At 37.1% G+C, this 15,484-nt stretch overlaps 1 long non-coding RNA gene across 2 annotated transcripts in view; it reads left to right on the top strand.

Annotated features, from left to right (window-relative positions):
- Positions 1 to 3,832, top strand: part of LOC108449254 — a 23,199-nt gene extending 19,367 nt beyond the window's left edge. For both annotated transcript variants that reach the window (XR_001865408.1, XR_001865407.1), the window contains exon 4: positions 3,253 to 3,832. This is a non-coding gene — a long non-coding RNA (uncharacterized LOC108449254). The remainder of the gene's footprint in view (positions 1 to 3,252) is intronic.
- The last annotated feature ends 11,652 nt before the right edge of the window (positions 3,833 to 15,484 follow it).

The raw sequence follows: 15,484 nt of genomic DNA, 5'->3' as shown, positions 1-15,484 counted from the left end.
TCTACTCCTCTTTTCTTACATCTGCCAGAGATGAAAAACTTAGATGGTCTCTTATATGACCCACTGTGTCACTTTCTGAAGTCTTATGGATGAGAACTTGTTACTTAACCTTTGATGAAATCTCTTGCACTTCAATATATCAATGAAACACATACTGTGCCTGACAGACATACAGAAACAGACACAGCTGTTTCCTGGTAATCACCAAGGTGCTCTGTTCTCTAATGGAGTTCAGGAAGGGTTGACACAGACACAAAACTATTGCAAATCAGTGTCTATGAGTCTGTAACCAGAGAATTTAACCATGTAACACATACTGTGCAACTGATCAAAATGCAAAATCAAGTCAAAATACAGAGCTTCCAGAGTGCATTTTGTGTTTGGTACAGGAAAATACACCACTTCAAAGCTAGTCAATAATACATAAGACACAATTTTTTACAGTGCTTGCTATCGCTTTTTTTGTCAGGAAGAAGAAAACAGACATGGGCAAAAGAGGAACAAAAATAAAAGTATGTGGAAAATAAAGAATGGAAAAACTGGTGTTAAAGTAGAATGAGTCTGTTTTGCATCTGCTCTGCTTATATCAGCCAGTTAGTAGCCACACAAACAGTGAATTTAAGCAATTAACAGAGTCCACTTTCCTTGGGCGGATTTACTATGTTTGTGTTCTGCTCATTAACACACCCAAGATTTTACCTGCGACCTTTGTGATTTGCAGTCACAGTTCTGCCTAGAAAGTCAAAAGTTAGCCTGGATCTTACCAAGCCAGGAGGAGCTTTGTTATGCCCACCTCAGATGGTACTTGCTTCCTGCAGCCCTACTGATGCTTGTCCCACATCAGATCTGGGAGAACAGCAGAAGAATAACGAGATTTGCAGGTGGCTGGGCTGATCCAGCAAGCAGATTTCTGGGCTAGGTGCTGATAGGAGCTGTATCAGGCTCACCCAACCATCAATGGGTACTGAGGCTGCCAGACAGAGCCAGAGCCTAGGGCAAGTTATGAGAGATTTCCAGAACTCAAACAGAAATCTAAGTCTTGTTGAAATTCAGGTTAATAATATTTTTGGTTTGGATTTTTTGGGGTTTTTTGTTTGTTTGCTTTTGGTTTTTTATTTGTTTGGATTTTTTTGGTTTTTATGGCTTTTTTATGTTTTTGTTTGTGTATATGTGTCCCTTTTTTTCTTTTCTTCATGGTTATTAAGATAAACCTCAGGTCCAAGTTTATTGCTAGGAAAATGAAAAGAAAAAGTAAGCTTGTTTCTGGAACCAAGAAAGTTTTTTCAATTTGCTTCTCACTTCATATCTGGAATAGAGTCTGTCATAGTATTAACACTACTTGATAGCATATTAGTAGAACTGTTTGAAGCTTGTAATCTCTTTAAATGAGACGGTTGGTAATATTCTGATTTAAAAACAAACCCACCATTTTTTCCTCCTAAAAACATGCATCCCTATGGCAAGAGGAAAACACTGTCCAAACAGACGTCAGCTCGTTTTGGCTTTTTTTCCCATTTTAAAGTCTTCCCATTGTTTGAGACACACTAACATCTATGATGCCAAATACTTCACTCAACAGAACTACTTGTCCACAGTTTATGACTGCAGGACAAGTGTAGCACCTGGATTGTCCCAGGGATACCATGTCTGCCAGGATCATAAGCAATTATATCCCCTCATCCCAGGAAATTCTTCCAGTCCAGACCTGTTTACATGCCCAAATAGATATTTTGAGACATCTGGGAGAATAGCTGGGATGGCTGCCATAGAATCCTGAAATCCACAGGTTATGTCCACTGTATTTTGAGTCACCATGTCTAAGACCACATGTCCTTTCCAGGCAGTTCCTCATCCCAGCATTGCTCGAGCTGGGGCTGGCAGAACTGCAGGGCTCCTGCCACCTTTTGCTGTGGAAATCAAGTACCTCAGGCAGGCAGTGTTGGCATTACTCAGTGTCACTGATGCTGGAGTAAATGATGACCCAGTTACTAATTCAAAACATTTGAAGGTAGTTTACTTTCCTTTCTAAAGCAATCCTTATGCTATTTCATAGCTTTCTGGGAAGTGGCCAAGAAATGCTGGATTATGGCCCTTACAGCAATATGGCACAAAAAAGTTATCAAACACACTTTAGTAGTTTCATGTTTTCAGACATCAAATGCTTCAGAGGAAAAATATAAAATTTTCTTTGTAGCATTCTTGGTTTAAAAAAAAGCTAGTAGAATACTAACAGTACACAAAGCTAGTATGTTTTTTGTGCTAAAATGTATCTGAATCTTGAAATACAGTAGTTAATTTACTTATTCTATGTTGATTTATTTGGATAATATTATGCTCTAATTTTTCCTGCACTCAGCATCATGTATATTCGTGTATCCTATTGTTTTTAACTATGAGAACTTGAAAAGTTTTTGTTTTTCTTAAATCCCATGCAAGATTCTTCTAAAATAATTTGCTCTACTTCCACGCTGATGCTACTGACATCCCCCTATAAATAAATGAGAAATTCCTTCTATAAAGAGTGAATTAAGCCTTACTATTATCTTTATAAATCTATATCAAATCATTTTCCTGTTCAAATGTGAAAGCTAACTCTTTTAGTAAAAATTTTTATTTGTTTTCAATCTGTTGTTATTAGCAACCAGAAGAAGAAAATATACTAAATTATGTTTAGCTCACCTCTTACATCATTTGCTAAGTCAATAGATTATCCAGGTATGTATCCAAGCATATCCAGGTATATCCCATCCTTAGCCTGCCATAAATATATAGGATAGAATGGTCTATAGTTGCTAAAAATTAGTATATCCTGTCTGCAGTCTGTAAGAACAGCTTTACGGAAATATATTTCAATCTGTGTTTTTTATTTTTCCATTTTAGTGGTACTCGGAATCTTTCCATGCAAAATTTGTAGAAAAATATAGAATTTTATTTTTTCAAGTGCTTTACCTTTATGCTAGTCTGTACAACATTGGTTGGGGGACATGAAGCAAAATTCAGCACACATAGCTCAAATACAGACATTCAGAAGTCCCCACAGATCTTCACGATTGTCCCCACAGCCTGTGCAACAGATCTACATTTCATAGTTCTTTGCCTCACTGTGGCCATACTGGTCCACCTTCAACCACGATTTTTAATGCAGGATTTGAGGGAATTTCCATCACCATCTTAACAAGGAATTTTCTACTTTATTATTATTGCTATTCTTTTAACAGAGAATTTAATACTTCTCCCTGTCTTTGTCCCAAGATCACAAATGAGGACATTTCTGCTTCCAGTTTTGGCAAAGCTTTGAAGCCCCATTACAACTCACCAGCAGACTCCAAAAGCCTGAGTCCTCTAATATGGACTTCTGGATTTGGATGAACCTTTTCAAGATCTCCAATAATGACTCCACCTTGGAAATGCAAAGTCTTACAAAAGGATCTGGTTCAAGCCTGCTTTCCTGGATCCCTACATGCAGAACACACTCAAGTGAAAGTACTTGCACTATTGACTTAAAGAAACTTTCTGTATTGTTCTTTCTTACAAGTTGTTTACCTGTTTTATAGGTGTCAAAGCAGAAGCTGAAAAAAAGTTCACATTCTAAGTTGTGAAGTCTCAAACAGGAAATCACATCCAGACTTAATTTCAGGAACCTATTTCCGTCACTTCTAGAATATATTCAGACAGTATAGTTGCTGTAGTGGTGGTTTGGTTTATTTGCTTGGTTGGTTTTTGTTGTTGCTTTGGCTATTTTTAAATTTTGTATTTCATTAAAAGATCTGGTTTTATTCCATATTCATTCCTTCAGCAGGCTTAATGCTAAATTTGACGAAAATGTGCAACCTTTTTTTATGAGAAAAATTAATTAAGTAAAGGTTTTCCATTAAAAAAAGAAAAAGTGTGATCATTTTTTTCTTCTAATAGTCTTCAGTTACATCAAAAGCTCTTGCAGAGAGGAAGGATAAACTCTTTTTTATGTCTGAGTTGCTATAGCAAGAAGTAATGAACTTAAATTACCAGCAAGGGAGTTAAACTGGATACAAGGAAAAATATTTTCTGATGCTAAGGCCAATTAAGCATTAGATGGTCTAGGGAACCCACAAAATATAAATTATTGAAAGTTTAGAGAAGATATTGGACAAAATGTGATGTGACTACCTTTTTTGTTGTCCTATTTTTAAAGTATTTTTTTCACATTTTAGATATCACATTTCAAGCTTTTTTTACTGATGGTGCTTTGATTTTATTCATAGCTTGCCCAACATGACCTGTATTTTTGTCTTACCCTAAACAGATGAGCCTATTGTAAGATGTATAACCTACCTATACTCTACATGTAAAATACTTTAATATAGAACTTGCCTTTCTGCATGATTTTGCAGCATAGAACCCAGCATCAGATATTTTGGCAGCATGAAATGAAATAGTTCGCCTCTGTTTTCCTGCCTGCAAGATAAATATCACAACAATGATTTCATTCTTCTGAGAAATTCTCAAGATGTGAATATTCTTTTTAAATCTGAAGTAAAGGTGAAGAAATAAATTCAATATTATGTGGAATCATTCAGGAAACAGTTCTGCTACTTATCAGCCTTGAGAGGCCTTAGAAAATAATTTTGCTTCATCTTCTTTTATCTTTTAGACTACAAGCTTGCTGGGACAGGAACAGTCTTACTTTGTTTACATTATACCTAACACAAAGCAACCCCATTCTGGGATTCTGTTGCCCATTTTCCCAATGCAATTCTACACTAAAGAAATTAAAGCCTAATGATATAGCATCAAGCAACCTGCGATGAAATATAATCAAAATGCAGCGTGTTGCCAATATATCACATTCTCAGAACAGCAGTAAAGACTAATTCCTCTTTCTCTCCTTTTCCTATATTTTAATGGATGCACTGACGGTGTTAAGCAGCTGAACAAGGCTTTGAGTGTTCCTGTGAAAACGGCCAGGAAAGCCCCCTGCACACTCTGCAAAGGGTAATGCTGAACAACTGCTGCTCCCCTGACTCGGCGCTTTGTGCGATGCCGCACATGGACCTGCAGACACACATTTTAACTCTGGTGCAAGCAGAAACCTTTCTGACATGAAACCTCCATCAAAAGAAGCCTGTGAAAGCAAGTTTCCTGTAACTTTTGCTTTGCCATCTTTTAACTAATTCATGAAAGCAGAATAGCAACAAACGGCATTGTGTCACTACATGTTATATCGTGGAAATGCCTTCAGCACTACAAAGCACAAGAAAAGGCAATCTAAACAAGATATGATATAGATTTAATACACTGGGAAAGCTTTAGAGTTCATTTAGGCCCTGATTCAAATATCAGAAAAGTCATTAGGAATCTTTCCACTAACTTTCCCTGAAGTCTTTTGAACATGTATATTTAAAGTTACATTTGTCTCTCCTTCCCAGCCAAACAGAGTGCTGTTGGCCTCTGTGAGGGAAATTATTAATCACCTCTTTTTTTTTCTAAAGATACTAACAGTTAAATGCTAAAATTATTGTATCATTATGTATCTAATTTATGACCATGGCCTCCTACAAGAAAAACTATTTTTGCCTTCAGTACAAAAAAGCTTAAGGAATTGCAACTTCTGTACCATTGCCTTAACAGCAACATAATTAATTAATGTAACTCATTAATTACTGTATCTCATTAAGAGTAATTAAAATATTGTGGCACAAATTTGGATCCACATTACTGCATTGGATTAATGATTAATTTCAGAGTTAATTCATTCCTTGGTGTAACTGAGATAAAAATCAAGACCACCAAGAGATTAGAAGACTTTCTGAGTATTAAAAAATTCTTTCTGTTTTGTTTTCATACTTCTTTGAATTTGTGGGCTGTCATCTGCCTCTTGTTGGGTGGTCATTTTCTTCACTGTCTCCCTACTCAAGTGCTGCTTCATGCTAAGGAACTTGCTAGTGGTGCACTCTTCCCTCAGAAACAAGGATCAAGCAATCTGTGAGCAGATATTCTTGTAGAGAAGGCTGGTAGCTCGTTGCTCTTTTGTTTCAGCATAAAATAAACCTACATATTTAAATTTAATTAGAAGTCTTTAGGGGGAGAGTAAAAGACAAAATTGTGTTTTCAACCCAGTATGGAGTTCAAACTGAAAGTAAAAAGAATTGTAAACTAAAAAATTCCTAAAGTTTCTAGCTAGAAATGACAAAGAAGAGAAAAAAATATCTAATTGAAGGTAGTCAGCATAATAAAACATATTAAATATAGAATATTTTTTCCTTTTAGATTTCCCTGAACAGGAAAAAAGTCCAAAAAATGTTACAGCAGCATGACTATCTTTACAGACCATCTTTTCCAAAGCCAGTATTTAGTGTTGAAAAGAATCTATTAATATTAATAACAATATTATTGTTTTAAAATAATAATAATTTTAAAACCCCTATTTGCAAGTCTAGCATTGTCAGATAATTCTCTCCAAAGATTTCCACTGACTGAAACGCAAACATTTCTTTCTGTTTCTCTTTCAACCTTTAAATTTCTGTCAAAGAAAGTAAAAAAATTCAGGCAATTTTATATGAAAGAAAAAATCAAATTCAAGTGTTAATTTTTTTTTTTTACAGTGTGCTCCACTCAAGAACCATTCCCATGTAATTTGGAGGATCTAGTTCATGTGTTGGGGTGGAAGGGAAGGGACTGATGACCACAGTTCTGACAAGATGGCACTAAAAACCTGATAACTTTTGGATAAAATAGATTCAAGCTTTTAATCTACACAAAGAATTTCTGGTCATTTACTGAAACACAGTTGAATTTTTTGTCCCTATTTCATGCACAGTAAGATAAGACAGCAGATTTTTCAATAAAGTAAAATATTTACTTAAGCAAAATTTTTTACTTCAAACCCTTGGAGGTCAGTAAAGAATTGGATCCACAAACTAAGAGAAGACCACAAGTGTGGTTTTACAAGACACTTTTAAAATCAGCTGTCCATCTGCAGTCTTAGTCTCAGGAAGTATGATGTGGCTTATGGTACTTCCATCAAGACATAGACTTCTCTGCACTGACTGTAAGGAAAAGTATACAGGAAATATTTTACCCCAGAATAATTAATGAATAGCAGGTTCACAAGGTAGTTTACCTTACTTATACACTTATTTGTCTGCGAGGTCATCATACCCTGAACTAAAGGGGAAGTCTCTAAGGTCCAACTGCCCAAACGTTAAGGTCAAAAGTTGGAGCTAAATAAAACCTTTGCAAAAATGCTTTCATTTTAAACTCCAGCTTGCTAGCTACAGGGATTGAAAACATGCAGAGGTAATTATCAGTGATTCAAAAGCTATTGCTAATGTGGTAATTTATAGCTGTGCTCTTTTGAGTGTCTCTTTACCTTCTTTGCTACACAAATAAGGTTATTTCCAGAATCGTTCTAACCTAATTAAATCCTATTATCTCCCAGCCAAGCATAATTCACACCCTATTCTCAACATCAAGCCTGGCAAGCATTACAAGGAGTATGCAGTGGAAAACCTTTCAGTGGAAAAAGCTGGTGGATCTCAGCTTTCTACGTTCAATTATCTGATATTGTGGTGAATTTAAGGAGAGAGAGAAAGAGGTAGATCAAGAGATCAAGAGATCACTGTGTGATAGGAGGTTGTTTGATAAAGTGTTAATCAGTTAAGGACAATTATGTTCAGTAAAGATTGCCATACGTGAAAGATAAAAGCAAAAAAAATGAGGTAGCGTGAGAAGAAAAAGTAAGGAATAGAGATTTAAGCCAGGATTTCCACTTAATCTTTGCTCTGGCTGCTTCTTGGATCCTGTATATCTGTGTGTTGCTACTATCTAGGGATGTATGCAGGAGATTTTATTAGTAATGCTTGAGAGACACACAGCAAAAGGGGCATACACCCATGGAAATTAACAACTTCCACATCACTGGCATTTCATGTACCAGATGCCATTTTTTTTTCCTGTCTATGTAAAACTAAAACCAAGATGTGTAACCTGTCTGCTAGCTGGTACTGGCAGCAGCCAGTGTGTTTATTTTTACAATCCCATCTCAAGGATACTTCCATAGTCCCAATATCGAAATAAAAAAGAACCAAAAAAGTCTTTTCCTAGTGGTCTTCCAGGAAGGAAGTGGTTCTTCCTGCCTAGAAGCACACTGGAGCAAATTGGAGAGAACTAGACTGAAAAGAAAGAGAACAAGACCAAACAATACAAACAAACAAAACAACAACAACAACGAAACATATGGAGAGCTCAAGTATATTTACGCAGTTAAGAAACCTCAAAATAGTTCCCAAGGCCTTTGTTTGACGTCCATCATAGAAGTATCTATATCAGTATATATCAGAATGGGTAACCCTGGTAATCCAAGACCCTTTCTATAAGTCCATCTTAGCTATCCCTCTCTCAGCAGCCCATTCTGTTCTCCTAAAAGTGTCTTCAGAGTCTTCAGACCTCCAGGTACTAATACCCTCAGTTTAAAAAGGCACATCATCCCTTCTACCTGCTTATCAGTCCAGCTCAACCTGCTGAGTGCTGCTAATTCTAGAGAATGAGGGTTATGAATCAGACATAACTGTTTCTTTCCCCCTCCTCTCTTACACATTAACTGAAGATGAAGGAAAAAAATTTTCTCCTTCACTCAATGCCGTGGGGGTCAAGTTGGATCTGAGCCTTGCCAACAGTAGGTTTCTATGCATAGGAAGACAGCAAGGATATTTTCATATGGATTTCAACCTAGGTCTTCAGATGTCCTTGTATTTTCAGGGTATCACACAAGGATGACATTGTGTGTCAAAATGAGACTCGAGGACTATGCTGTGAAACTAATTTTGGAAACCTCACAGACCAAATCATTTCTCAACGAGGTTTGTCTGTGAGCAGTTGTACATTTTTAAGAGTTTTTATTTAAGTAACTGCCAATGCCTTTAGTACACTTTAGTCAAATACCTGAAGAAGAAGCAGGCACTGAATGAAATTTTTAAATTGTCTTTGGTTATGTATGAACTTTCAATGATTTGGACCTTAGGGCTTGGAGCAGGACTGAAATGATGGAGGGATAAAGAACAGAAGGAATGATGAAAGATATACCCTCAGCTTAGTTCAATCTTTCTATTACTACCACACAATCAATCAACAAAATCGTATTCAAAAAGGAGAGTATCCTTCAGGCATTCAAAGGGCTAGTTTGGGGAGTACTGGTGAGGATCCACCTTTCCACATGGTCTCTGCACTGAGGCAGGCATGGATTCTCATGAGGTCTACTTTTTAATTTTTATTTTAATTTTTATTTTGTGGGTTTGATTGTCTGGTTTGGTTTTTCCCCCATAGAATTCTTTCAAACTAGAGTAAGCTTTCCTAAAACTGTTAGTGGGGGGAAGAAGAGTGAATAGAGAGCATCAGGCTGTCAAAATGATGTGTGGACTAGGAAGCAACTTAGCTTACAAGTGCAGCTAGTTCTGTAGCCAAGGGGAGAAAGCTGGAGATAAACAATCTTTTTCCTCACTGGCCTGAGTCCCTGGAAGTATGCTAAGAATGCTGTTCTCCTTCCAGAGGAGCTGATTCAGTTTCACTTGTGGCGGTTTAGTTCCCACTGTCATCACTCTCGCAGTGACAGTTGCCATAGTGAGTGAGAGAGAGAGCCTTGCCTGGCTTTGGGTACTAACACAAAAGGCTGCCTGTCTCCTCTGCAATTTGGCAGGAGATCCTTTAGTGTGGGATGATGTGTAACTGTGCCCTTACTTGCTGCAGACCTCTCTGGAGCTTACTGGCACATTCCTGGAGAGAGCAAGCAAGTACAAGCAGTGCTGACTGGCCATTTTCCTGGCAGGAAACCTACCACAATATCTGCACTTGACCCATGTGTTTTCCCAGCTGGTCCCTCAGCACTTCATAGACTTTGTACCTGCTGCAAAAAGAGAAAATATTCATTCATTTGAACGAAGCATAAAATGACTCAGCTGGCCACCAAAGATCCCCTAGCAAAAAACCTGGCCAATGTTTAACTCAGCGGTACAGAACAGCCGTATGAAATTCAGTAAAAGACTGCACTTCTCTTTTTGGGGGGGGATCCCATCTTCCAAAATGGAATTTAGGACACTTCATTTTACACCATTAATCTCCATGTACAGGAAGAAACATTAAAGAAAAATCAGTCAAAAAAGATACATATTTAAAAAGAGGGAACACCAAGTCTTCAAGCTACCATTTGGCACTAGCTGAGGATGCAGCTGTGAGGTTAGCTGTATCCATCAACTCGGTGCCAGAAAGCTACTGCAAAAGATTTGGTAAGAATTTCTATTTCATGTACATGATTAGTGTTTTTCCTTTCCAAATGCAGGACCTATAACACAATATAGTATTTTAGAGACTGGGCCACTCCCACCTGCCAAGGAAACCCCGTTTCGATCCCTTCCTTAGACAGAAGATCTCAAACCTGTATTATCCCACTACCAGAGTAGAAAACCATCAAAACAGAGGTTTCTCACAGGAGGAAATTTGGTTACTTCCTTAAAAGCAAAGAACAGTCATTTACTTGTAATGCCACAGTCAAGGATGAGATGCACAGATTCCAAAATTCTGAGATGAACACTGAACCCGGAGTGAAAAGCTGGTACTTCTTTTCCCAGGGGAAATGAAAGGGCTGGCCACCACTGCTATTTCAGAGCCTTCATTTTCATATGCTCTATCTCCACACTAAGCATTTCAGAGAACTAAAATGAAAGAATATTCTGCTTCTAACCTCTGAAAAGACACAGATATTAGCCCTCCATCAGACACAGAAACCTGATGTGTTGAAACATTTCTAAGTCAATTAGAACTCAGATTTTTTTGTTGTTGCAAATTGAAGCCATTAGCATTTATCTACCTCCAAATGTGGGCAACGACTGGACAAAGACATTACTGTTCGTTGGTTGAAAATATCTTGAAAGCTACTTTAACAACTTTTTTGCAAATTGAGTCCTGTCAAGTCTGACTCATTTTGGAACACTTAACACAGGTGCTTCTGAAAATATTCTGCTTTTCTGGTTTTGTGTGGCTTGCTTCAAAGAAGAAAAAAAGAAGAAAAAACAGAAGAAATATACACCTTCATTTTACAAATACCTGACCCGAAATGGAACAAAAGAATGGCCTCATGCTTAAGGCATTGAACAGTTATTCAGGAATGACCCGGAGCAAGTCATTTAATCTGTCTCTACCCTGTTTCCATAGCGAAGGTCTCTTTTGCTTCCCCAGCAATTTAAGCAGTAAGCTTTTCATGAGAGACTTTGTTTTACTTTGTGCATTTGCATCTGCATTACATGAGAGAGCTTCTTTCTGCAAGAGCTTCTAAGCACAACTTAGTTATAAAGATAGACATAAAGAATATAAATATAAACTTGGCAATTTTTATGATCGTTTCTGAGGACAACAGTTTAGATTTCAGAAAAACAGATTTTCCTCTGAATATAATTTTGAAGATGTTGCTTTAGTTATATAAATCAAAAATTGCAGAATAGAGTTTCATTTGCACACATCTCAGTTTTCCCCAGTCTTAAATGAACACTGCATAATCTGGAAGGATGAGCTAATGCCATTTTCATTTGGTGACAGTCTATCATTGGCTATATTCCCTGAAAGCATCATTATTGGAGATGTTATTATTACTGCTATAGAAATTAAATTATCTCCAAGAAGGAGATACGCATTTAAAATGGAATCAGTGCCCCCTTATCTTCAGCAGTATTTGTGTTATAAATTATCTCAGGGACTCAAATTAGAATGTCAAAGGAATTTGGCAGTGGAAAACAAAGGAAGTACATGAACCTCCTTAGGACAAATCTGATATCTCTTTCTTGCATGTCAAGTAGGCACTGCCCTTACCACATAACTATCAAATCCCAGATCCTCAGCTGGTGTAAGTCAACCTCTCTCTGCCAGTGGAGCCCTGGCTGTTTACCCCAGCTGAGGATCTGGCTCACATGTAATTTATTTTGAGCTGCCATGCCCCAGACTATGCAGCTCAGGGTCTTTATTCAGGGATCCTTACAGCAGTTGTGATCATATTCATTTAATTGTGGCAATTAGGATTTTTACGCATGGAAACAAAATTTTGTTCTTTATGTCAATAGTATGTAAACGGACACTTCAGAAGTTTCATGGCTTAGTATAAAGAGCAGAAATAAGGTAAGTGGGCAGAAAGGTTATAAAACACTTCTTCAACATCATTCTTTCTGACTGTATTCAAATAAACTCTACTGTGTACCAGGTCTGCTGCCAGTGTATTACTTGACAGGAAAATGCTCTGAATATTTTATTAACAAAATCAAAGCTCAAATAAAAAATTTATGTCATGTGCTAATGACATTAATTTTGGCAACATTCCTATTTCCACACCGTTTTGTCCCAAGTCCACTCTGAACCCTAGATTTTCAACCTGAAAACACTCCAAGAAAGACTTCATTTGGAGAAATAACAGGATGTGGCCTTTTGCTCAGAAGTCTAAAGGTCAATGTCTTTGCCACATAAGTGGGACATTTGACATCCATGTCCTCTTCAACTTGAGTGGGTTTGAAGTTCTTTTCAGGTGAGTTCAGCCACCAGCCCCCTATGCAGCTCCCTGACAGAAGTGCTCTCCTCACCCTCCAGTTGAAGTTGGGCCACTCTGTATACCATAGAAAGAAGATTACTTGAATGCAGTAAGTAGAAAAAGAAGACGTCCATCTGTCTCAAAATTAAGCATATTCTTCGCCTCTGATTGTAATACTCATTATGGAGTCAAAAGAAAAGGGATTGCCAGGAGTAAATGTCTAGGAATGAAAACTGATATTATGAAAGGGAAACCAAAATTCAAAGTTGTGAGCTGGGAAGTCCAAGTAACTGGAATCCCCTTTCATAATAGAAGGATCCCAGTGGAATTTGAAGTCCTGTAGGAGGATTTCATAACATGCAATTGTACCAGGTAGCAAAAGGCAGTGATATCTGGAGCATGGGGCGCAGTTCTGGTTCCTCAAGTGCAAAACAGATAAACTAAAAAGGAAAAAGACAGAAAGAAGACTATCAAGGTATAAAATTAGAACACCTTCCTCTGACTGATTTGGAAAAAAAAAGCATAAGATTGCTTTCTTTATAAACATATCACTAAATTTACTACCAGGAGGAAAAAAATGGGATTTTAAGCTAGCAGTGTTGGACAGGAACAGATGGATAAAAACTTGCTAGGAAGAAATATGCTGAAACCTTCACTACTGCATCAAAGGAGTGAGGTTCTGGAACAGCTATCCAGTAGCAGTGGTAGAGACAACTCCCCCAAATCAAAACAACAACAACAAAATTAGTTTTTAAAAGGACTTTGATCACTTCATAAAATAATTCCCACCATAGCTGACTCAGGTAACAGTGCATGGATTTCTGTGATCCAAGAGGCACCTTTCAGTCTTGCATTACTCTGAATTTAGAAATTGTTACCAAAATCACATAAACACCTTAAGGTAATTTAAGTACTTAAGCAAACTGGTAGATTCTGTTCCATGTATCTAAGTCTGTTCATTAGCAGCACAATGATTATCTTTTAGCTCTATTTAAAAGGAAATGGTTTTCCATTTCCCACTCTTAATCTTTCCTCACTGCCTGCATTAATTATTAACATCTGTGTTTTAATTCTTTTTTCACTCTTCTTAAATGTGCTCAATGTGAGTTTGGTTTGCCCACGGGACACCGAGAGATGGATGAATCAGCTGCTATTATTTCAGCTAGAAACCATGTTCTGTAACAGATTTGTATTTTGAGTTGATCAAATTCACAGAGCTCAACTGACAAAAAGAAGAAACCAAACAAAAAATAACCAACCAACCAACCCCCCCCCCCAAAAAAAACAACAACAACAAAAAAAACCAAAACCAAAAAGAAAACCCAACAACCCAAACCACCCTAACCAAAAAATTTAGTGGCCATCAAGTCATATCTGAATCTCTGTCTGCCATACAGAACTGGCATATTTCTTTTTATCAACAAATTATATCACTTTGACGTTTGTAACACCAGTAGACACAAGTTACTTTTGAACTTAGAGAAATCTCTACCCTTCTTCTGCACTCTCTTAGTGCCTGAAAGCTTCAGGAACAGTTTTGTGACAGCAGACATGACCCAAGTCCTACATACATGTATACTGGGTGGCTGCTGCATGTACTTACCAACACCTTTTGTCTGAAAGTCACCGCTTACCTCAGAAACAATGTGGAAAGCACACAGAAAGTGAGTGAGTAATTAGATTGCAATGCTTCCTTGTAGCCGGAGTTTCTTGTAAGCCCTGACCATCTTTTGCTTTCAGCAGCAGCTCGTTGGAATCACATTACCCTGTAACAGACCCGGTTCACTTTAGTCATGAGCAGCTGGATCTTAAAACCTCACACTGGCCCATATGCTCATAGTACTTAACAATGATTTTTTTTTTTTCTTCATTTATTTGTGGTAGAGACTTCTTCTGAGCAACATTTCTAAGATTTTTCTCAAGCTTCAGGAAGCTGGACATGATGAGCAATGCATGAAGTCTACTACCTGGTTAATTTTATTTCAAACTGCAGTAAACTCATCTCAGTCTGAAGAAATATATGATAATGGGTAGTCATCTCCTCTCACTTATGTATTGCATTTCAGTTACAGCAAGAAATTGCAGTATAATGGAACAGGATAGAGGTTGTCAGGACTGTGAAGTGAAGGAAAATGACTGATTAATACACTTTTTAAAAAATGGGCAGCAACATAGTGCTGGTGAGCCTATGTTGTGGTATAAAATTAATCTTGTCTATGAAGCTTTTCTTCCTATTTCATGCATTTAGCACCCTTTCGTAATGTTTGCACATTCATAGGCTAAAACTAGGTTTATGGAGGAATATATTTTAACGTCTCTTAATTTTCAAAAATATTTCTATTTGTCCACTTTCTTCTTAGAACCACTTATTCTTCATAGAATTTGTAATGCTATTTTCCAGCAGAACAAAATAAAACAGAAGACCAATAAGACTATTTTTGTCCCCTTAGGGAAATTGATATGAACAAATAAATGAACAAAATTAAGCTACAGTTTCATATAATATTTTTGAACAATCTATCTTTAAGTGATTTTTGAACTTTAGGTTTTCAATCAAAAATCAACATCTGTTCATCAAAAGTCCTGAGATGGAGTAGCATGTCATACTCAGGCCTTCTGGTTACCCTCAATCCAGCTTCCACAAACAACTTTACACCAGTTTCATTCACGTTAAACAGTTGGGCTGGGCTGCCTTAATTTAATTTTGTTCGTGTCATTTTAGTATTATTGTCTATAATTTGTGCAAGTTTATTAATGGTTAAGAAAAGCTAGTAGCTATTCTGGATTTTATTGTAACAATAGATGCTACCTGCAATTTTCTAACAGAAATTATTGAAAATTCCTAGATCACAGGAGTAACTCTGTCCTTAAATCTTCTTTTAAAGAGTCAAAATGCATTCTTGAAACTCAGGGGTTTTCTCTCTGCTATTTCTATCAGAAAATGTG

The sequence above is a fragment of the Corvus brachyrhynchos genome, unplaced genomic scaffold (genome assembly GCF_000691975.1).
Source record: "Corvus brachyrhynchos isolate BGI_N302 unplaced genomic scaffold, ASM69197v1 scaffold116, whole genome shotgun sequence".
NCBI classification, from domain to species: domain Eukaryota; kingdom Metazoa; phylum Chordata; class Aves; order Passeriformes; family Corvidae; genus Corvus; species Corvus brachyrhynchos.
Note: the sequence above shows the minus strand (reverse complement) of the source record. Positions and strands in the feature narration are given on the sequence as shown.